This window comes from Rhinolophus ferrumequinum, chromosome 17, assembly GCF_004115265.2.
Source record: "Rhinolophus ferrumequinum isolate MPI-CBG mRhiFer1 chromosome 17, mRhiFer1_v1.p, whole genome shotgun sequence".
In the NCBI taxonomy this organism is placed as follows: domain Eukaryota; kingdom Metazoa; phylum Chordata; class Mammalia; order Chiroptera; family Rhinolophidae; genus Rhinolophus; species Rhinolophus ferrumequinum.
Genome location: NC_046300.1, coordinates 55807562 through 55832062, shown reverse-complemented (window position 1 = coordinate 55832062; position 24501 = coordinate 55807562). Strand labels below are relative to the sequence as shown.

Sequence of the window (24501 nt, the reverse complement as noted above, 5' to 3'; positions counted from 1 at the left end):
ATACCTGATGGTCACTAGTTTATCACTCTTCATACTGAAAACTTATGAGCAGCTTGTTCTCAGGAATAAATAGCAGTCTAGAGTAAGGTGTCCATTTAACACATTTTTATATGTCTGCTGATACATAAGTGGTTCTCAAATTGTGGTCCAGGCCAGCAGTATTAAAACCAACAGTGATGGCATTAGAAATGCAAATTCGTGGATTCCACTCCAAACCTACTGAATGCTAAAGTTGAGAACCACTGTGCTATGCAGTTAAAAATAATAATAAATGGCCTCTCACACTCCACAAAATTTATAGACTTTAAGTAAAATAATGGTGAAAACATTTAATTTCAGTGCAGCCAACTGCAAGATATAAGGGTCATAGTAGGGGATAAAAGAACCTGTTTTTCTCAAGAGATCAGGAAAGGCTTCAAAGAGACGGAGCCTACACTTCAATTATAACTTAAGAAAGAAGGATTTTTAACACAAAAACACACACACACACACACACACACACACACAAGTGAAACAGGCATTCTAGATGGAACTAGAAATGAGAAGATTCAAATCTAGCCCTTCATCAGGCAAAGGTTTCATGGTTCTTGGTGTTTTAAATAATCTATAGAATCCTTTGCTCTTAACCTGGTTTTCAGAACATCACAGTTAGTTAAGTCCCTATCTCGTCTGAAGAATACACTTGGGACTATAAAAAGAACAAAGCAGGGAAGCCACCATCTAAAGGAGAGCGGTATAAGGAGTGGTTAAAGGTTTGAGTCAGGGAAAGAACTGGCACAATGCTAATTTTGGTTCTTATTCTTAATACTTGGGTATAGATAATACTTTTGTGTCCATAGACAAGTTGCTTCACTTGTATGATGTAGTTTTCTGACATGTAAGTAGTGATAATACTACCTACACCATGGGGCTATTGCTTCTTGGGATGACTAATTGAAACAAAGAGTTTGGCTTTCTAAGATTCCACATATAAGTGATATCATATAGTACCTGTCTTTCTCTGTCCGACTTATCTCACTTAGCATAATGTGCTCAATGTCAATTCTCGTTGCTGCAAATGACAAGATGTCCTCCTTTCTCATTAAAGATACATGTTCTAAGCTGACAATTATTATAGAGTTTTGGAGAAATTACACTAATATTTCTTACTACCCTTGTTGATAAAGAAACTTCAGATGATAAATATTTTGAGCCATGCCAAACCACAAGCACATTGCAAAAAATGTCAACTGAACTGGAAAACTCCTTTGGCTGAGCCCATTTTTACAAAGATCCCCCATGAGCTATCCATAAAAAGACAGTAACTGTTTTTCTGATTGGAGGTGGACAACAGAGCAAAACATCTTTGACTTGGAAAAAAGTCGCTAAAATAAGAAAGCATAGAATACTGAAGTATTAACAAGTATAGTACCTAAAACATTAAAGAAAACTTCATGTTTTATTTCTATGTGGCTCTCGTCTTCAGATAGGAAGGAGGAAAGCCAAAATAGTGGAACTGGTTCATTAAGTGAATTGGCTCAAGTAAACTACTTCAGAATAAAGTTCATGACAACCTTTTATTGAATGCTTATCTCAAATCTGCTCTGGCCAACAACTCCATAAAAAAATATCTGGAATAAGGTCCAGGAAACAAGCATACAGTTGTCTCCCCCATCACTTCATTTCCTACCAATAAGGACATCCATCTAAAGCATGCATCCATCCAGCTGACCAATTCGTACCACCCCATGGCCCAGAAGCAGCACTTGAACGCACACCTCTGTCATTAGCCCATGTTCAGTGTCTTTGGGCACATGACCACAGTAACTTCTCCAATTCCATGATTTACTGTCCATTACTTGAAAAGCTGTTCTCCATCCACTTTCTAACTGTTTCCAAATATTTGCTTCAACACCAGACTCCATTTCTGGCATGGTAGTCCTCACTAGCCTGACGGAAGAGCCCTTGACGGAAAAAGAACCCAAAGCTGAACATGGGCACACTTATAACCCTGGTCAACCCTGAGAGCCTCTAAGAGATCGACTGGGATCTACCACTTATTACTTCACGAACTGCACGAGTCTTCAAAAGAATCTACAGTAAGCCTTTACCCTTTTTATGTCCTTCTTACCTGAGACCCCAAAAGTAGTATCAGTTGCCAGCTTTCTGAAGACACTGCTTTCCTAACCGACGCACAAGGCTCGTAAGCAGCTTTGTTCACAAAGATCTCTATGTATCATCAAGGAGACCTTTTCAACTTCAAGGTTCAAACAAAGCAGCAATGCAGACAAAGAGCCAGCAAAGCCATTTCAGAGTAACCAAACCTACCAATGTTTGTCAGTCCTTCCTGTGCCCCTCTTTCATCCAGAAAATATTTGAGGTATAGATCTAATTTACACAACCTTGAAGTCAGTGAATGTACCCAAAGTAAACTGCTTAAAAGCACAAATGCCTAACTCGCAAGTGCCTGCCCCTCAACTTCCCAGATGGAATCAACAGGAAGCAACATCATGGTGAAAACAGATGGCCAACATTTCATCGAAAAACTGCCCACACCCTAGCGAGTGAATATGGCGGGTTAGTTACAACCTCGACTTTCTAAAGACTGGGGTGCGTTTATCAACAAAGATGCTTAAGAGCCATGAGATCCGGATCAAGTTACTTAAGCTCTCTGAGCTTCCTTTCCTTCCTTGTAAAATGGGAGTGATTTTCACCTTGCACGATTTTTAGATGGAGTAAGTTAGATGTTTCTTTATGCAGATAAATAATACCTCTTCACCCCACCTTCCCTCCCTCACCTCCAAACTGTTTCAACTTAATCACACCTTTTTCCTAGATCCAAATAATTTACCCTCACCATGAGTATTACATCATTAGAAGCTGATAGGGCAATGTTGCTAGAAAAAGAAACAGATTAACAAAGACAAGAAATTGAGAGGGAACCACAAGAGGGAACAGGAAGCAGTTTATGTTCAAGTTAGGCAAAGTTAGACAAAAGAGCAAAACAAACTTAACTGCCTTCGTTCTCACTGCCTAGCACAGAGCTGAATACACAGCAAGCACTCCAAAAACCTACCTGCAGCGGGAAGAAAATACAAAAATGGAAGTAACGGCACAACACGGAGACGGGGGATAGATCTCTCCGTAAATCCTGGCTTATCCCAGCTATCTAAACTTAAGGTTCTCAGGTATGACCCAAAAAAACTCTGGCAGTGTCCTACTGTAGCTGTTGTTCTCTTCACACAGGAATGTTTGACCAAGGCGCAGGAAGATTTTCCTTTGGCTAGGTTTAAAAGCTGCAGAATGTTAAACCACACCTCATTTGACCTTAATAAACCCAGGATACAAGAGACCAGATTTACTCATTTCCCCCAAGTTCTCCCATTTGATTCTTTCATATCTTGAACTACTTTTAATGACCTTCTACTGCATTCAGCAAATAAAGAATCCTCCCATTGATAATTAAACACCTAATTCCTACAAAGACATTCAGGGAGGGTGGGGGGGCGGAATCTGATGAAAAAAAGTCTTACTCCAGAGGGCTGAGTTCAAATAAAATGGGTCATTAAATAAAACCTGCCAATTCTTAAGAGGCTTGGTTGCTGCAGTTAGTGATCATATTCACATTTAGCTTACTTTGAGGGAAAAGGTTATACAGTATATTAAAATATTTATTACCCCAATACTGAAAAAAAAGTAGGTCTTGTAAAGTCAGTAGTCAACATGAAGAATGGAACACAAGTCATTATTATTTTTAAATTTTTGTTATGAAATTTTCAAACATTCAAAAATAGAAGAGTCCCCACATACCTACCTATATCCTATCTTCAACAATTACATATATGGAAAATTGTATTTCTTTATCCCTTGATCCACGCCCTACTCCAACTGGATTAACTTAAAGGTAGTCCCATACATAATTTCCGCCATAACTAATTCAGGATCTATCACTAAAAGATAAGAGTACCTTTTAAAATATAATTCTAACACTATTATCTTGTCTATACCTAAAGAGGAACAATAATGCCGTAAATTAGGTAACATCCAGTAGGCAAATTTCCCCATCTCAAAAAAAAAAAAAAAAAACAAAAAAACTTAACACTGATTTGATCAAATCAGGATCCAAAGCCCGCACATTGCATTTGGTTGATATGTCTCTTTAATCTCTTTTAATCCAAAAGTTCTCCTCTGTCTCTGTAAACTGTTTAACATATTTGTTGAATAAACAGAGTCATTTGAGGTAAAAATAAAATTCCAGTCATTCTGGGTTTTGCTGATTGCATTCCAAGTGTGTCATTTAACATTATGCTCTGTCCCAGCATTTGATCGAGAGTTTTGATCTAATTATTGTTCTTTTTTCCAAGAATACATCATAGGTGGGGAGGTGGGCCATGTGAATTAAACGGGATGTCATTTTAATGACCAGCCAACCAGACTTCCTCCTCCACCAAGTGTTTACTCCTGACCCTGCAAGAGGCTGGCACCCAGCTGCAGGATACAGACCCACCAGTGAAAGAGCAGTGATTTTCCCTCCCTGGCTGAGTTCCTGACTCTGAGACAGTTAATAATTTAGTGGATGCAGAGAACTAAGCCTAATATTGTCTTTTTGGTCTCACATGTAAACATTCTCAATTCCTTGGCATACATAGGTTTCAAACGGTAACGCTCTAAATAAAAAAGATCACAATCAAGTCGCCTACCCATTCCACAATCTGCCAATATGGAAAATGTAACCCCTGATGTCTTACGTTAAATAAAAAATGGAATTCAGGCTACAAAATCCCTTTTTAATGGCACACCAGCCGGCAAATATAGATTTTCAAGCAATAAGCAATTTCTATTATCACTGCTAAGGGAGGGGGGAAACAGCCTTTCTTTTTTGCTGTTGTCAGGATGGACGATTAGCGTGTAGGGAAATGCATTTTTAGTTTTTAAAAAAGCTTTATCGGGAAATAGGCCGCCATAAAGTAATTCATCTATAAAGCAATAAAGGATGTCATCAATTTTACCTTACACTCAAATCACACTCTTGATTCCTATTCAGCTGTATTTCAATTACGCCTTTTATTTGAAGACAGGCCCCTACAAACACATAATGTCACCTACAAGTGATCATCAAAAAAAACCCTGTCGGGACAGGAAAGTTATTTATTTAATGCATAAACTACTCTGCTTCATTTCAGAGGTAACGGTCTCAATGCTTGAAATATTTGCAAAGAAAAAGAAAGCAGGTGTACGAACATGGGGTTAACTATTTTTTCCAGATTTCAAAAGAGTAGAAGAAACTTTACAATGGTGGAAATGTCAGCATTTTTACATTTTTATACTTGGAATGTGATTTAAGCCAGTCCCACCCAACTGAACTTCCACTGGAGGCTGAGACGTTCAGGAGTATTGGTACGCACACTATAAAGAGCCTGAGGCAGCATGTCCTGGGCACACTGTTAGGGTGACACTCCAGGGCATCAATGTCACGTGAATTCACCAAGAACACCAATGGCCCACAACATGTAAGGCTGTGACCACAATGATACTTTATTCTAAAGAATATCAAAGAACGTGGAATGACAGTACTTGCTTGCATTTCTTAGGCATGGTCTTGAAACTCACCCATGTAAATACTCAAATCCAGAAGTGCCGTAAAAACTGATAGTCATTGCCATAAAACTACAACAAATGGCCCTTTGACAAGCCCTTATTGATTTTCAGAATCTAGACGTGCAAGTTAAAAGTCATTTGCAAAACAGAACCCCTTTTTTGGGAGGGAAGACAATTTTTCATAAAGAAGTATTTGATTCTTTTGTGAAGATTTTTTTGTCATCAGAAAAAGGGTGAGAGACTAAAATTTCACAGATAACATGTTATATATGTACTGTTCTGGGGTGAACTGTATCCCGCAAAAAAAGGATATATTGAAGTCCTAATTCCCAGTACTTCAGAAAGTGACCTTTTTTGGAGATAGGGTCTTTACAGAGATAATCAAGTTCCAAGGAGCTCATTAGGGTGGGCCCTAAATCCAGTATGATTGGTGTTCTTATAAAAAGGGGAAACTTGGACACACAGACATGCATAAAGGGAAGATGGTGAGAAGACACAGAGAGAAGCCAAGGAGAGAGGCCTGGAAGGTCCTTCCCTCACAGCCCTCAGAAGAAACCAACCCCGCTGATACCTTCGTCTAAGACTTCTGGCCTCCAGAACTGTGAGGCAGTAAATGTCTGCTGTTTGATCCACCTACTTTGTGGCACTTTGTTACAGCAATCCTTGAGAATTAAAACATTTACCCATATGTAATATGTATGTAATATGTGATAACGGTAACAGTAATTTCAAAAGAAAAGTAGCAGTTGTCAGTCAGGATGGTGAGCGCTTTGCACATACTATCATTAAATCCTTAGAATGACCCCACAGCATAAGTGTAATACTTTGTCCTCATTCTACAGATGGGGAATCCGAGGTTTGGTATCAGGATCCTGTCAGAGACCCGTTACAAGGGCTTAAACACATAAGGGTTGGTTTCTTTCAAATAACAAGAAGCCTGGAGGTAGGTGGTTGCAAGTAGACACTAAGCAGCTCAAAGACACCCATGTCTGCCATGCCCTTGGCCTTTTCCTCATGGTCTCAAAATGGCTGCTATAGGTCCAAGCCATCACATCTGTACTTTACAGCTAAACTGCAAAATGTGAAAAATTACAAAAAGCCTAATTCCAACCTGAATGAATCTATTCAGAACAGCCTTCCTGGAAGCCCCAAACGACAGCATCCGCTTGTAACTCGTCAACCATCCTCTCTGCATGGGAAGTTAGGAAATGAGGATTTTTTTTAGTCAGTTTCACTGATACCCCATTAAGGTAAAGATTCAGTTAGAAGAAAGGAGGGAGCGGATCTTGATTAAACAAATCTACCAAAGGCCCACAGAGGTTTAAAACTTGCTCAAGTTCTCAGCTGTTAAATGGGAGACTCCAGATTCATACACAAGCCTCATCTTAAGCTCAAACCCATCCCTGGAATCCCCATGCTATAGTGGCCCCTTGGCAAGCCCAAAGCCTGGTGAAGGGCTGTGGTCCTAACCGAAAAAAAGTAGGAGAGGGTTGAACCTACCAGGAGCTATTCCTGAGTACCATAGCCTCTCCTTTTGGTTTGAAAGTAAACTGAGAACCTCTAAGCATCCACAGATGCAGTAAGGCCTGCAGGGCCTCTGATACACCACAAACAGCAGCACTTTTTCAATAAATGAGGCTGCATTGGTGCTTGGCAATAAAATTTAGGAATCACCTTATCCTTCCTGCTACTCTCCCCCAGGTGTCTGTTCACGTGATATTTGTAATTCTCAAACAGGTGAAGCCTTTCACGGATAAACAGGATAAGCAGCTTGGACAGATAGTCCTTTACTTGGCTTCTACAAACAGCAACTGAAGTTTTCTTCACATCTCCTTTAAATGCTCCCTCCCAATTATAGAAAGCCTATATTTATAGGCATCCGCTCTACTTCATTGTCAATACAGTCTCAGCTAATTGAAAGAGATTTTCTTTCCCAATGTTAGATAGCATCATTCAGAAACCAAATTCTCTAGCCAGATGCAAAGGTAAGGAAAACTAGCCTAAACACCCACCGTTGTAGCACCCCTCGACAAGTCACTCACTCCCCAGGGCTTTCTTGAAGAACTCAGAGCCTCTTCCTGCTTCAGCATTTGGTAATCCACTGAAGCCAGGTGGCAGATAACCTTAAGAGAAAGATACCTCTGGCTGCAGTTACCTCATGGTTGGTCCCTTCCCCCCACTTCTCCAGGTTGCAAACCACCAATTTTCCCCTGCTTTATCCATGCAGATGTCCGTTTCTCCCCAGCCAAGTCAACCAGAATCTCTGCCAGAGACGGATCTGGTTCTTGAGTGGTGTCATTCCTAAGAACAAGACACGGCAGGGGCCAACTCATTCCAACACCACTTGGCCATGACCTCCCACTGTCCAAATTCCTACTCTATCCAACCTGCTTATCCTAGTTTTCCGTCTCCCTAAGAATAAATATATAGTACCCTTCCAAAGCCACGTTTTGATTTAAGTCAAATTCCATCCCATCGCTAACAAGGAAATCCTCTTGCATCAGTTTGATACGCATGTGAGATATGTCCCTGTTACGACACAGTGCAAAATTAGTCTCTCCTTCAGTCTTGGGGTGATGCCTGAAATTACAGAACAGGAAAAAAAGGACATTATTACTTTTAGTAAAAGTAGCAAAATAATAATCTCTCTTTATTGTACTTAGGATGCAAATGTGCCTTCGTAAAGACAACGTGCAAAAAAAGAAATGACTGAGGCACTTAATCTGATTCATTAAGAGGCAATTTGCTAACTGGAAATAACCACAATGCATTGTCCTTCATCTATGCTCAGTTAGTCACACAATTTATACTTGCCTATTAAGGTAAGCCTGTTACAGAATGAGCAAAACCAGAAAACAGATTCTAAAACACAGGAAAAGTTGCACTTTGCTAAGTTATAGGATTTACAATTATTTGCATAATAAATCAGAGACAAACACTTGCAGTTGCAAAAGGAAAGTAATTTACAAGATTCGTAAGTCCCTGTTATTTAGTAAAATTAGATCTTTACCTGCAATATCTACAATTCTGACAACATAATCTTTCAAATCAAAATGGGTGGCAGTTCTTAAAATATGTGCTGCAATCTGTCACTTAATAATAGCAAAAAAAAAAAAATTATCATCCAACGTGATTGACAATGGAAAGAAAACTACAGAAGTGTACCAACTTCTGTTCAGCACTAATTACAATTAGCAAAATCTCCTTCCTTTCTGAAATCCTTCCAGCTCCCCCTTCCTCATTCACCTTCTCTAATTCCAAAGTGAGTCTTCTGGTTCAACCAAAAGCTGAAGTCTTCTCATGTGAAGACAGAAAAATGTCTTTTAACCTAACAACTAAGAAGTAGTTCTTTGATTACACACACACACTCAGCATGGTGCTAAGGAGACAGGCAAGATAAGGCAACCAAGCACACAACAAAGACTTGGTTTCCACCCTCCAGAAACCAAATTGACTGGGGGAAAGCAAATAATGATAGAACTGTGCCCAGCAAATACTGTGCACCACTTGCCATTTTGATTTCTAAGAGCTCTGAGGTTGGAGAAATCCCTGTTGGCCCGAGTGAGTGAAGGCTTTTGAGAAATACTTTCAAGAATTCCAAGAAAGACAACGACTGCTGAGGGAATAATTACATCATAATTAAATGGGCATTTACCTGATGCCAGGCCTTGAGCTGGTTCCTTCACATGCACCCCACTTAACCCTGCAGAGAACTACATGGGTCAGCAATGATATCCATTTCACGGATAAGAAAACAGAGAACCAGAGAAATTTACCAGCTTGCCCACCAAGATCACAGAATCAGTATAGTGTAGAATAAGGGATAAATCTATTGATTCCTTCATTCATCATTCAAGTACTATAATTATTCTAACTTCAAACCCCATTCAGACAAAAAGACCTCAGAGAAGAAACATATATGGAAAACACTGTGTCCCAGTTTCCCATGGCACATGCCTCCCACGCACAAAAAAAACGGAAAGAAAGGAGGGAGGGAAGGACACAAAGGAGGAAAATTACTGAGGTAAACCAGGAAGTAAACTTCCACGGCACAGCATCCAGATAAAACATGAGATGTCAGCTTTCGCTGACTTACTCTATTTCTATCCTACACTTTACCTCTTGGACAGAGAACCACTTCTGAATGTTTAGTATTAATCCGATCCCATCTTCAACTGACACAACACATAGGAAAGGTTCAAGATTAAAACACTTATTTTAATTTTAATGAGATGCCTGTAATATGGAAGGAAAGATACCCAATATTCTCCATGACCTGACAATGCCCATTACCTGACAGTGTCACCTAAGGCAATACTAGCACCTGACATTTCCAGCACTGAGCACCCAGGTGTGCTTCAGGGAGAAGAGTATCTTACCTTCTATCATAATAGTGGTTACTTCATGCTTTACAGTTTTATGTTTTATAATTTACATAATATTTTAGTATAAGACCACATATACAATAATAATAAATATACATATATTGGGGGCACGGGTCAATTTTTTTTTTTACTGGTAAGACAATGAATTCAGATCAATGAAGACCACTGATCCACACACTTATTAAAAGAGTAGACTGTAAACTTCCAGTACCTTCAGTAGCCAAACTAAATGACATCACTTGGGAACCACTCCATCAGCTAGAGAAAAAAATTTTTTAAAAACTCAAGTTTCATTTCAGTCTCTCTTTGAAAGGTATTTGATTCCTAGCTGATTCTGGGCACAAACAATGGTTGACCATTACAAATCTGTGGGGCCACCTCATTACGAGTTCATACTGCCACCAAATCCCATTTTCCCTCTGCAAATTCAATTCACATCAATAGCACCATATATCACTGGCTACTGCTGTTGGCTGCCTGATTTTGAAACATAAAATTTTTTTTGAAAGATTGCTGCCAATACATAATAGGCAAACCGCAATTTCAATTCCCTACACACGTGTTTGAAGGGGGCGGCAGGAGCTATACAAGCTACAAAATGTAAATGAAGCCTGTTGTTATCAGCTGTTTATAAACCCCAGGACATCCTCCTCCCTTATTCCTCCAGTCACAAAAGGCAGAAAAAAAAGAACTCAACAGTGGCGCCATTCAAGAAAGTCCTTTTGTTACTCAACTCAGTACTAGTTCCCTGGTCTCCTAATTTTCTGATCTATATACACAAAATGCAACAAAATTCAGCAGCGATGGCTGTACACAGTCAATCTGCATTAGGTAGCATTCAATGTGAAGGAGTAAAACACAACTGCATGATTTTGTTTATTAAGATGTTTTCATCACCAACTTTTTATGAATCCATCACTGACTAGAGCTAACATTTAAGGACATCTACTCTAACTAACAAAGATAGACTTCCGGGGGGATAAAGCAATTCAATTTCCCCCAAAGCCCATATGCAAATCCACTACCCAGCCTGTTGCAAACTTCTGGCTCTGTCAAAGATATCACTTACCTACGTAATATACTGCTGATCCATCACTCACCTTCCACTAACTTGCTGAATTCTTCCCAGTTTAATTTAATCTACCGGCCATTGTTACTGTAATGAGAGAATAAAATGCACTAGGTCCATGGTGAACCCGTGCCCGTTTTTACATTGGGAGACAAAGGAGGGGCACTACGAGGTCAATGTTTAGTGCTGGATTTCTCAACAGCCTCCCTTTTGACACTTTAGACCTGCTCTTTCCTGTGGGGGACTGTCCTGTGCACTGTATGAAGCTTTAGCAGCATCCCTGCCGTCTACCTATGAAATGACAGTAGTAGCACCTCCCAATACTGAAAATCAAGTGTTTCCAGACATGGCCAATTATCCACGGGGGTAAAGGAGGGGGGATTGTGAACCCCTGGTTGCGAGCCACTAGTCTAGTGGGTCTACATACCCTCCAGCAGGCAAAAGTTTTATGTATGTGGTTTGTATAAGCTGGGAACAACATGCATACATCCACTGCACACCCAGGCAATAGTCAAGCATGCCCATAAACCTTTATGGGACATTGAACAAAGTCAAGTTTGCCTACCAACAGTAGAAGGCTACTGATCAAAGGTCCTTTGTAAAATTAAAAAAACAAAAAAACTGCCACTTTATTATTGCTTTGGCTCAGTAACAATCAGGAGACCACCTGGGAAATATCTGTCGTAGGTTTTCCATATTCATCAACAGAAATCCTACAGGACCTTTAGTTTCATGGGCTAATATTTTCCATTTAATCAATCGTCAAGAAAACCTTAAGAAAAATTTCTTCAAACACCCTTAATAGAAAATGGATATGCTATGATATTTAGTTCAATAGAAATAAAGAGGTGAAAGGGTTTTTCCCCCCTAAACAACCACCACTGAGCTTCTGAAAAACCAATGCTAAAAAACACAATTTTTATTTAACAGTTAAAGAAACCAGCTTCCAAAAGCTCAATTGCCATCTGCAATTATAATCAGGCCTAATTTAGAATACCCCACTATGTTTTAGTCTTAATTAAAAATAGCACATCCTTGCAAAAGAATGCAATGTGAATGCACAATTCAAATGTGAGCAGGACACACACAAACACACACACACACACACACACACACCCTCCCTAACACTGGAGTCTAGGCTTGGGAGACTTTACCAGTTCTCAATAGATATAACTGCAGTTTAAACTTTGTTTACCTTTCACATTTTAAATTAGGAAGGCATGTGAATTATGTTAAAACAATACGCCAAAAGTACAAATGGATTTTTTCAGCCTGCCACCTTTCACATAGCACATGGCTGATCCTGTATTCCAGCCACTATTATCTTCACTCTGCATAAGACGCACAATGCTTCAGTGCAGTATTTCCATTGACGCAAAGTAGTTTTTCCACCACGCTAAATAATAAGATTTACCAAGTACCACTTGGCCTCTTTGTAAGCTTAATAATTAGTTATCATAATGTGTCCCTGCCTGTTTATAATTCAGTGTAATTTTTACATTACAATTCCCGAATATGGTCTCCAGTACAATCAGCCCTTTGCCGATGGAACATTAATGCAGACATTATCTGAAAACAACTGCACAAACTCCCGCTGTTGGTCAAAGTCATTTAAAACAAGACAAATACAAAGAAGACATAGAATGGAGAACCTAAAAACAATACAATCACACCTTTAACCTACAAGGTTAAAGAGAAGTGTTCTCCTATCTACCCATTATGTGGTGACTCCTTGTAAAAATCCAACTTATTGCAAAATTCATGTTAAATTCAGGTTTTGCTGCTGGAGCAGAGCTTCTAGCAAGGAAAGCAAGAGGGGGGTGGAAGCTGTGAACAATAAGCGTGCTTCCCTTGGAAGCCTGTAAAATTAAGTCTCTCTCAGTTGGACAATTAGCTTTATTTAAGCTAATCATGAAGAAAGAAATGAAGGCCATCTGGTTCTTAGAATAAGTTCTTTATCTGATCAACACTATCTTCTTGAAAGTCAACTTACGCACAAGGCAGCAGGAAAAAGCAGGAAGAGAGGAACACCCTTTTGAATTGCATGTAAACCCTGATAAATCCACATGCAGCTCAAGTCCCTATTTTATACAAAGAAATAGAAAACTGGTTAAATGCCGTTGCCCTAATTGGACAGACTTCATGGGATTCCTAGCTCTGCCACTTATCAACGGGTTAGTCTTGGGCAAAAACTTTGACCTTTCCAAAGTAGACTGGATCATTGGCTCTGTACCCAGGTCCTTTGCCAATCAACTTGCAATTCCTCCCAGTGTGCTCCTCTGTCTCTTCTTGCCTTGGAGCTTGGCCATGTGACTTGCTAATTTGGTAGTTTAACTTCAATTCTCCTTCCTTCAACAAAGAAGTATACCTGCAAAAGCAGCAACAACTCTTCAGTCCCATGGTGGGTTAGGCGAATTAAGAGCCCACCAACAGCTTCCCAGAAAGATGGCAGAGTAGGTAAACGCTGTGCTCACCTCGACCACTTCAAAATTACAACTAAACTACAGAATAACCATCATTGAGAATCACTGGAAGTCTAGCTGAACAGAAGTCCTATCACTAAGAAGCCACCTCCAGACTAGAAAGAGGGGTGGAGACGTGTAACAGGCTAATCCCACACTGACATGTTGCTGGAGATATGTCTCAGCTGTGGACAGATCCCAGAGGAGAAAAGGTTCCCAGCCCAACACCAGGTTCCCGAGCCCAGGGTTCCAGTGCCGGGGGGAGAAGTACCCAAAACTTCTGGCTGTGAAAACCAACAAAGATTGTGACTGAGTGAGACATAGGGCTGCTAAAGGCCCAAGTGTTCCTCTTAAAGGGACTTAATTGGACTTAACTGCTGATAGACTCACTCGCTCTGAGTTCCAGCAGCTCAAAAGGCGCCAGGGTCATATAGAGAGGAATGGAAATGTCTGGCTTAAGAGCAAGGGATGGAGCAGCAGCTTTCTCCCAGACAGAAGTGCTGGCAGAAGCCACTGTTCCTTTGCTGAGCCCTCCACTCACCATATCACCATCCACCCAGCTAACACCATTCACCCTGCCCTCGTGATTCCGAGACCCCACCCCACCCAATTTGCCAACCTACCCATGCAACTTCCAATCGCTTATCCATACAAACAGCCTTTCTTGCTCATGCTGCAGACTTTCCTAAAATGTCTCAAAGGTTTACAACCCCAAACAAGCAACATCTGGCCTCACTGTGCACGTACCTCTTGCTAAGCAGCCCCAAGCCTGACACTAGCAACAGTTGGCCTCAATTCCCAGCTTAGCCTATCCCAGACAACTCCAAGCCCAGCACAAATCGCACTATCTAAATCTCGCTTTGTAGCTCATACCAAATGGTCTGGGCAGGGCACAAGCAGCAGCTGACCTTGGCCCACACCACAGCGTCCCCCTCCACCTCCCACAAGTGGCCTCAGAACAAACACACCCAGTGTCCAGCTTCAGACCACACCAGAACATCACCCAACCACCTCCACAAAAGACACGCCCAAAAGGCAGACAGGGCAGGCATCAGAGCCCTGCTAAAGTGAATTCTATTCCATAGGGTCAGCCCCTACACAACATCTCCACCATGTAGTAACACCAGTCCTCAAAACCAGTCAACCTAAGGGCCAATCCCTCCCATTAATGTGCAAACAGCAATCAAGGCTCAACTATAACAGGAGGGCACACCAATCCACACAAGGGACACACCTGGAGCAACCACTTCAGGTGACCAGGGAGACTGTGCCACTGGGCCCCACAGGATACTACTACATAAGGCCACTGTACTAAGACCAGGATACATAGCAGCCCTACCTAATACATAGAAACAAACACAGGGAAGCAGCCAAAATGGGGACACAAAGAAACATGTCCCAAATGAAAGATCAGAACACAGCTCCAGGAAAAAACAAACCTAACCAAAATGGAGACACGCGATCTATCAGATGCAGAGTTCAAAACACTAGTTATAAGATGCTCAATGATCTCAGGGAGAACTTTAACAGAGAGATAGGAAACATAAAAATGGACACAGAAAACATGAAAGAACCTGTCAGAAATAAAGAATACAGTAACTGAAATGAAGAATACACTTGAAGGAATCAACAGATTAAATGAAGTAGAGGTTCAAATTAGCAATTTAGAAAATAAGGTAGCAGAAAATTCCCAATCAGAAGAGCAAAAAGAAAAAATCCACAAAAATGAGGATAGTTTAAGGGGCTTCTGGAACATCAAGCATACCAACATTCGCATCATAGGGATACCAGAAGAATAAGAGAGAGAGCAAGGAATTGAGAACCTACTTGAAGAAATAATGACAGAAAATTTCTCTAACCAGGCAATGGAAATAGATGTAGAAGCCCAGGAAGCACAGAGTACCAAACAAGATGAACCCAAACAGGGCCACACCATGGCACAATATAATTAAAATAATACCAAAGGTCAAAGACAGAGAGAATCTTAAAAGCAGCAAGAGAAAAAGCCGTCAGTTACCTACAAGGGAGCCCCCATAAGACTGTCAGCTGATTTCTGAACAGAAACTTTGCAGGCCAGAAAGGATTGGCACGAAATATTCAAGGTGATGAAAAGTAAGGACCTACAACCAAGATTACTCCACCCAGCAAAGCTATCATTTAGAATCGAAGGGCAGATAAAGAGCTTCCCAGGCAATAAAAAGCTAAAGGAGTTCATCAACACCAAACCAGTATTACAAGAAATGTTATGGGACTTTGAAAAGAAAAAGAGATCAAAAATGAATAATAAAATGGCAATAACTACAGATCTATTAACAATTACTTTAAATACAAATGGTTTAAATACTCCAATCAAAAGACAAGGTAGCTGAGTGGATAAGAAAACAAGACCTTTACATATGCTGCCTACAAGAGACTAACGTCAGATCAAAACACATAGACTGAAAGGGATGGAATTTTATTTCATGAAATTAGAAACAAACAAACAACAACAACAAAAAAGGTGGGGTAGCAATACTTATACCAGACAAAACAGACTTTAAAGCAAAGGCCATACAAGAAACAAAGAAGGACCCAGTAATTCCACTTCTGGTTATTTATCCGAAGAAACCCAAAATACTAATTTGAAAAGACATATGCGTCTATATGTTCACAACAGCATTATTTACAATAGCCAAGATATGGGAGCAACCTAAATGTCCATAATAGGTGAATGCATAAATAAGTGGTAAATATATAAAATGGAAGATTACTCAGCCATAAAAAAGAATGAAATCTTGCCATCTGCAACAACATCGATGGACCTAGATAAAGTATTATGCCCAGTGAAAAAGTCAGACAGAGAAAGAGAATTTCCATGATTTCACTTATAAGTGGAATCTAAAGTACAAAATTAACAAACAAACAAAACAGAAACTCATGTAGAAAACATTTTGATGGATGCCAGATGAGAGTGAAGTTGCAGGTAGAAGGGCGGAAGGGATTAAAAAGTACAAATTGGTAGTTACAAAATAGTCATGGGGATGTAAAGCATAGCATAGAGAATACAGTCAATATACTGTAATATTTATGTATGGTGTCAGAGGACTATTAGATTTATCATGCTGATCACTTTGTAAGTTATATAAATGTCTAACCACTATGTAGTACATCTGAAACTAATATAATATTGTATGTCAACTGTAACTGAAACACAAAAAATTATTTTAAAAAAAGAGAGAGAGCCCACCGTCAACCAATCCAACCAATCCAGTGTGGTCAGGGTTGGGTCAGCAGGGCTGTCACATAAAGTTGGTTTCTTAATGCACAGCACATAGATCAAACAGCTCAAGTGAAACCCAGCCCATACACTACTCCTGACAAGCTGAGTACCTTGGCATGGGGCTGCTTTCTGACAGGAGGAAGGCGTACCATTTTCTTTGCACAAAGGCACCATCTGTCTAGAAGGGGCCCCAAAATATGATGAGGAGGGCTTCTGCACCTAGCAGGGAGAAGGGCGTGGCATATAGGGTTGACATCTCAGAGACGTGAAGGGGGCGTCTACATGGAATAGTGGCCCAACAGAGTGTGGGACTGATTGAATAAGTAAGTGTAGTCAAGCAGCCAAATTACTCACTGTCAGAGAAGGGAGTTAAAAAATACAGAAAGGAGAAAACTAAACTGAACCATGTGGTGTTGAAATGTTTGAAATTAGAGGTCGAGAACTCATGATTTTTAATACATAAAAATAAAAAAATAAGTAGATATAAATATGTGTATATCCATATCCATACACACACACACACACACACACACACACACACACACACACACAATCATCCCTTGATGTTTCCACTAAAAGACTCTGGTTGCTGTAACATCTCACAAGCAATAAACGCACCAGATCCCCAGATCTTGGTTCCTAAGAATCATTCTCGTCTAAAAGGAATCAGTGGTCCAAGGCTCCTCAGCTCCTTGGCTGAATCCAGTGCTCGGGTCAGCAAAGTACAAGATGAACCAAGAACTTATTTTTCCAGAAAGTAAGGAAGTGCTTGTAATAATGGTGTCACATGTCAAAAGGACATAGAAACCGGAGGAACAGAGTGGCCAATGGCCAGCAGAGCAACACGCCAAGTTTTCTTGTGACTACTGAGATATACACCTCACCATGACTCTATCTGTGAAAAAGACACACTGTGGTGGTAGGAAACACAGAGAGAATGTGAAAACTATTTTCAGACATGGATGGAAGAGTAGGCTCAGAGCCTGATGGACAAAACTACTGCAGCATTTCAATAAGGAAAGGTACCTCCTATTCGATTCTCTGCTCCTCCTCCTTCAAGGGCAATGATCCCACCTTCCCCCCAACCTCTCGGGTCTTCCTTGCCCTGGTACAATGCCATCATACCTTATGGTGGGCCCTCCCATGATGCCAGCGATGGCTCTTTTTCCTGGGACGATGCCTGTGGGACCTGCTCCTGGAATGAGGCCGCCTATGGGAGGCCACATGCCAATGATGCCAGGCCTCCCAATGATGAGACCTCCGACCCATCCCATATTGGTACCCACTCAACCAGACAGCTGAGGAGAGGGGAGCCTCTTTCTTCCAGTTTTGTATTATTCGTTCTACTTTACCACATCATGGTGTTGTGATTCTGGGTGTTTTCTAACAACATGACAAGGAGACTCCTCCTTCCTATCAAAAAGAGAGTAGTTCTGGAGGGGAGTAGTGGGACAAAACACAAGCAATTTTCCTTTGTACTGTCAAATGTGAAAACAAAATTGTCAACCCTATTAGCTTAAAAAAAAGGACATGGGAACCAGCTGGAAGGAACTCCCACTATCTACATATGGGGGAAATCTGAGCCTCAAAATAATGTAGTAACAGATTATAACCCATGAAATAAAATAGAAATCCATCAGTCCAAACTGATGTAATAAATAAATAAGTTGAAAGTTTAAGGAGAATGGTCTGCAAGTACCTATCCACAAAATATTTACTGCAATAGGGAGGGAGGGCAAAGTCATTTTAAAGTGGAGAAGCCTGGCAGATGCTGCCTTTGTCAAGTGATCAAAGATAACATCACCAGCAGGGGACATACGGAAACCACGTGCCACCTGATAAGATGCCATGAAAGGAACAGAGCATCACTTCCATGATGCGTGTTTCTGCCCTGATGCATAACCTGAATCTAACCATGAGGAAGCCTCAGACAAACTCAAACTGATGGACAATCTAAAAAATAATTGGTTTGTTATCTTCAAAATTATCAAGGTCATAACATAAATGTCCAGGAAAGTTTAAGCAACAGAAACAAAAGACTAACAGACAGCACATGATCCCAAATGGTTCCTTTTTTCCTGGGACTCGGATAATCAGGGCAAATTTGAATGGGCTCTGAGGATTAGACAGTAGAGTTGTATCAAAGTTAATTTCCCGATTTTGATGTGTGTATTATGATGTTATAGGAGAATGTCCTTTTTTGTAGGAAATGCACTACAAGTATCCAGAGATGATAGAGCACCAGCATGGCAATAAATCCAAACTGGTTTGGGTCGGCGGGTGTGGGGGGTAGGGGAAGAATTCTTTTATTTGTTGTTACAATGTATAAAAAAAAATTTTTTTTAACCTATAATTGGTACAGTGCAGGATGGCTATGGAAGAGGTATGTAGGCCCTTTCAGAAGGTGGATGGGGAAGGTCACTCCAAAAGGACACTTGAGCTGAGCTGTTCAAGAGATGGTGCTGCCATGCGAAAATCCAAAGAGTAGAGATAATTATGATACTGATTTTAAAACAAAACAGCACCACCTTCTAACTTTTATACAATGTTTATACAATGTTTACTGAGTACTAAGCAATGTTCTAAGTCCTTGCCATATTATAACTTCTTTATTCCTTATAACCACCTTACATAGGATTATTTAAGTATTATCAAGTAGAATTATATTACACCCAACTTAAAGATGAAGAAACTGAGACACAGAAAGATTTCAATAACTGACCCAGGTCATGAGGTTGGCTAGTACCACAGCCATGATTTGAACCTAACGGTCTGGCTCCAAGGTCTGTATTTAACTACTCTACTCTGCCACACCACTAAGGCAACCTCATGCAACAAACTGTATGTGATACTGACGCAGGACGGAGCCAGGACTATTGGACCAGCCTAGCCACAAAGACTGGCACGAGTGAATGGGGAATGGTGGAAGACGTGTGAAGTAGAGGCAGATCCATTGTTGAGAGTCTGGATATTTTCATGCGTAATGGGAAGATGTATCTAAAAGCAGGGAGACTACTGAAAAGGCTGTCACCATATGTTAACTCAGGATGGTGGCCTAGACCAAGTCAGGAGCAGAAGAGATGGACAGCACTGGCCAGAGATTCAAGATTTATTTTGGAGATAAAGCAAACAGGACTTGGGTGATTGTTCTAGAATGCCAGGCCATAAAACCACCGTTTAAGTAAAACTGTATACACCATCCAAATTCCTTGGATCAGACTACATACAGAGAGGTCATCGTGTATTGCTGGTGGTTTTCAGTTCTGGTCGCCTCACAATGCCTTTAAAAAAAAAGAAGAGCAAAGAACCCAACCCTACCTTCTTCTTTCCAACGCTTTCAGTAACCCACTAATAGCTCACGTTTTAGTGCAACTATACCATGTTCAATTTACATAACCATATTCCCACAATGATAAACAAGGTTCAGTACATTTTGATTTCATAGCTTTCCTCCATACAGACAACCTCTCCCCCACCGATTAAGTCATTTGTTCTCCCTGAATCTCATCAAAGATTGTACCTGGCACTATAATTGGAAGGGTTTTAAATAGATAATTTCACCTTGAGAGGATGTTCATTTGACTCAACATATCTTTCCAATCTAAGAAACACACAAATTCCCTTTCACCTCAGCATGTCTTTCTTTAATTGTGACAGCAGTGCCGAGAATTTCATTTTCAAAGAGCTGACTGAGCCACAAGGGACTATTAATACCTAAATATTGAAGCAATCCTGATGCTTTGCTTAAAGGGAAGCTGGATTTGCTAGATGAAAAGGTTCCAAAATGTCTCTGGTCTACGCCTTTAACAAAAACAAAAAACAAAAAACAAACCAAACATGTCTTTAGCATATTTTCATCTCTCTGCATTAAGTCTGCAAGTAAAAGGCACAGCTTATTTCTCTCTAAAAAAGCCCTTTGCTTTCTATTGCCAGTAACTGTATTTGCTAAGAATGCTGCTACGTTTGAGTGTCCTCGTCTAAAGGGTGTGATTTTATCCACTTTTGAATATGGAGGAATAAATATTCTTTCAGTTCTCTGACAGTCTAAGTGTATTTCACTCTCCAGTGCTGACTATGGCTATAGAAAGCGTTCCACACCGCAGGTCTGAAACGATACAAGGATGAGCACGGACAGCAAGGGATGGAGGGAGTGTGCGGGACACAGCTGACCTGTGCTTTGTCATCCTCTCGTTCATCGCAAAGGATCTTCCATCAAATGAATACAAGTACAAAAAAAAAAAATTAATTCCAGAACCAGAGAATTCAGAATGGGAGTAATAGGATCCCATTTCCCCGAAGCTGATATCATCAAATTCTCTCACATGATTTACAACCTGACAATCTATCTCTTTCCATTGATTACTCTGGCATTATGGGATATAACTGCTCTCTGCCCATTCCAAGAACTCTAAAGTATTGCACTGAGAATACACTAATGCACCTTTAATGCTGAGAAGACGGGGGGAGGGGGACCCCAAGGAACAAAATAGACTGGAGAATGCATAAAGCTGAAGTTCCTTTCAAAAGCACTGGAGAAGTTAACAGCTTTTCAGGGAGGCAATCATGCAATTCATGCGCACTCGCTACCTGGGCTTTCCAGTTAGCATTTCTAACTGGAAATAGGCCACATGCTACACTGAGCCTGAGGCACCTATGTACCTCACTTTGGGCAAAGGCCATCCAAGAAAACATCCTGTCTAGACCTGATCAAATTGCGGAGTCACTACAAATGTTAGGGAAAGATGCTTCAGATCCCAAGACCTGAGTTAGACAAGCTCTGTGAATGAAAGCCTTCTCTGCTATGTGGATTACTAGCAATATGGTTTATCAAAACCTTAATGCTGGGTTGTGCAAACTCCAATCCACTGTCTCGTCTTATACAGTCTGCAAGCTAAAAATGGCTTTTACACTTTTAAATGGTTAGGGAAAAAATGGAAAGAAGAATATCTTGTGACAAACAAATGAGACTTATGTGAAGTTAAAACTTCAGTGTCCAGAAACAAAGTGTCACTCGAAGAACACAGCCATGCCTGTTTGCTGACGTATTGTCTACGGCTATTTTCAAGCTATAACGCAACAAGTAGATACAGCTGCAAAGCCAAAAAGGTCTACTATCTGGCTCTTTACACAAAAAGTTAGCCAATTCCTGTCTTAATTCCCCCACAAATTTCAGGAAAACAGCTCCAAATAAGGTAAAAGCCCACTAGAAAAATGTAGCTACTAATGAGAGAAAAAAACTGTTTCTTACGTAACATCTAAATAGGCTCCCTTCTCAAAAAACTCAGCAGAAATGGCCCAACGTATATAAAGTCCTCCCCAAAAAGCTTTCAAGTGTGTCACCTCTGTAGCTAAGATGGTGGTTAAAAATAAAGCAGGAAACTGATGAAAATACAAAATGATGAGGAAGGCCTGTGCTGATCACTCTACCTCCATGATTCCATTGGAGGTGCACAAAAAAGTCCTGAGGAATGGTTATCCCCGTGTTACAGATGAGGAGACTGAGCCCTAGAAAGATTGTCCAACGTCTTCACAAGGTCACGGCAGTACATGGCACCTTCAGAACTGGAGCCTACATTTCATTCGCTCAAACCCCATACTTGTACTATTACAAGATGATTAGGATTTCTGTTCAAAAACCCATAGCGCTTTTGCCATTCAGAAAAAGAGAATGAGACGGTAAGTGAAGGACATGAGACCTACCTTTGAAAAGGATGATCACTGAACAGATAAATAAATGTTTGTCATATCCAATGCTGCATGCTTCAGTGTTGAGCTCTTAAGTAACAATCAGTTCCTGTACTTATTATCACCCTGAGTACGGCCAAATCCATCTAGACAAACATGCTATATAATCTCTTTATCCATCTGCTGTGAAGATGGCTGGCTTCAGCCCAGCATCCTTGCCCCATGGAGCCGCCGTCCCCCATGCATACCTCGCAAGGGTAATTTTCTATATCCAGCAATAAATCACTTGTGATCTCAGAGACAGTGACACTACGTCTACCAAATGATTCAGGTCTTCCAAAATCTCTTAACAAAGCCTGATGCCACCGATAGCAGTGGCACTGCAGATTTTATTACCATGACTGTGATGATGCCTAGTAGTGAACTCACACAGCACTTACTGTGTGCCAGGCACTGTTCCAAGCACTTTAAATGGACTCATGTATTTAACTGTTAATCCTCACAGCCCTACAAGGTCAGCACTATAATTACTTTTATTGTACAGATCAAGAACTTGAGATACAAAGAAACGAAACAATTTGCTAAGGTCTCATTGCCAGTAGGTGGCAGAGCTGGGATTCAAACCCAGGCAGTGTGGCATCGGAATTCACACTCCTTGCCACATACCTCACTGCCTCTCCATACGAGTTCAAATAAAAACATTTACATGTGAAAACCAATTGTGCAAGACCAAGCTTCTCTGTTATTAATAGTAAAGGGCAGCGTTTAATTTTTACAATTGAAAAAAGGTTGGGAATATTTGTGCAGGTTAAGAAAACATTTTCTTAAAACGCAACGTTATTTCTTCCTTTTAGAAAAGAAGAAATGTCTGGAACATTTAGAAAGAGTGAGGTGCTTCAAAGTTGATTTACCTTCACAGCAAAGGTCAGGCAGTGACCCCTTTCTCTTCTATATTCTTCTCAGGGCCTGAAAACTGTTTGGATTATACTAAACACAACTCAGCCCTTCCTTGAAAGATGAGGCTCTTTCCATAATGAAGGCTTATCAACCTATCAACCTGAAGAATGATTTTCGGAAGTGTTTTAATCGTTTAATTCTTATTAATCCACATCTAACCCTCGACAGAGACCAAAGGTCTCTCGGTACATGTTCAGGCTGCATCTGACCACAAACCATTGATGGTAAACACGCGGTACCCTCGCCACTCACACTGAGCCCATGGCAGGTGTAATGATATCCCTCTTCCCCAAGGAGCCCATCCTTCTCAACAGAAAGATGGAGTATTGTCTTGGATAATAAATACTTCCAGGGACCCATAGCAAGGAATCACAGTAAAGCCATTAAGATGAAATCCTTCCACTGCCTAACTCTAAATCAGTGAACACCTTCTTTATCACCAGTAGTTCATGGGGTCTAGAATTGTACTGGGGTTTCTCCCCTAGTCTGCTTCTTATGCCGAGTCATGCTTGTCTTAACCAATAAAGAATTTATCATCATCTCACACAAAAGGATGTCCAGTAGCAAGGCAGGCTTCAGGGCTGGTTGATTCAGCAGCACAAGGATATCAACAGGAATCCAGATTCTTCCCTTCCTTTCCAGGCCAGAAATCCTCAGATCTGACTTTATCTTCAGGCTGGCAGCAAAGTTGTGGGTATCACACTCTGACAGTACCCAGGGCAAGTAGAAAGACAACCAGTTTCCCTGGCTTCAAGGAAAGATGCAGCTTTCCACAAGAGGGCCCCCACGCAGACACATCTTCTCCTTCCATTGGACAGAGTCAGATCACATGGCCAGGACTGAACCAATCCCTAATAAGGGATGTAAACCAAATAAACCCAACCCTGCAGCAAGGGTTTGGCTTCTCCCTGCTTCATAGAGGGTGGGCACCTATGTAAAACTGAGGCTCTATTAGAAAGGAGACGGATGCTGCATAGGCATCAAACACCATCCTCAGTAAGCCTTCCGGCTTCGGCAAGACGCAAACTGGAGATCACAACTGGACACCAGAGGACAAGCCGAGCCAAAAGACTTGAGTCTTCACAGTGTAATAAAAGCTGAAGTCAT

The 24501-nt window shown here is 40.7% G+C and overlaps 1 protein-coding gene and 1 pseudogene across 3 annotated transcripts in view; one reads left to right on the top strand and one right to left on the bottom strand.

Annotated features, from left to right (window-relative positions):
• Positions 1 to 18054, top strand: part of LOC117037086 (U1 small nuclear ribonucleoprotein C-like) — a 28853-nt pseudogene extending 10799 nt beyond the window's left edge.
• PTPRG (protein tyrosine phosphatase receptor type G) overlaps positions 1 to 24501 on the bottom strand; it is a 685327-nt gene that overhangs the window by 617892 nt on the left and 42934 nt on the right. The gene's annotated exons all lie outside the window — the stretch shown is intronic.